The sequence below is a fragment of the Procambarus clarkii genome, chromosome 44 (assembly GCF_040958095.1).
Source record: "Procambarus clarkii isolate CNS0578487 chromosome 44, FALCON_Pclarkii_2.0, whole genome shotgun sequence".
NCBI classification, from domain to species: domain Eukaryota; kingdom Metazoa; phylum Arthropoda; class Malacostraca; order Decapoda; family Cambaridae; genus Procambarus; species Procambarus clarkii.
In genome coordinates, this window is record NC_091193.1 from 1,319,501 (window position 1) to 1,320,084 (window position 584).

Genomic DNA, 584 nt, shown 5'->3' on the forward strand with positions numbered 1-584 from the left:
GTGAGGGGCCCACAACCATCGTGGGGGCCCACAACCGTCGTGGGGGCCCACAACCGTCGTGGGGAGCCCACAACCGTCGTGGGGGGCCCACAACCGCGTTGGGGGGCCCACAACTGTCATGAGGACCCACAACCGTCGTGAGGTCCCACAACCGTCGTGAGGAGCCCACAACCATCGTGGGGGGCCCACAACCGTCGTGGGAGGTCCACAACCGTCGTAGGGAGCCCACAACCATCGTGGGGGGGGCCCACAACTGTCGTGGGGGCCCACAACAGTCGTGGACGGCCCACAACCATCGTGGGGGGTCCACAACCATCGTGGGGGGCCCACAACCGTCGTGGGGGGCCCACAACCGTCGTGGGGGGCCCACAACCGTCGTGGGAGGTCCACAACCATCGTGGGGGGGCCCACAACCGTCGTGGGGGGCCCACAACAGTGGTGAGGATCCACAACCGTCGTGGGGAGCTCACAACCGTCGTGGGGGGCCCACAACCGTCGTGAGGACCCACAACCGTCGTGGGGAGCCCACAACCGTCGTGGGGGGCCCACAACAGTGGTGAGGATCCACAACCGTCGTGGGGGGC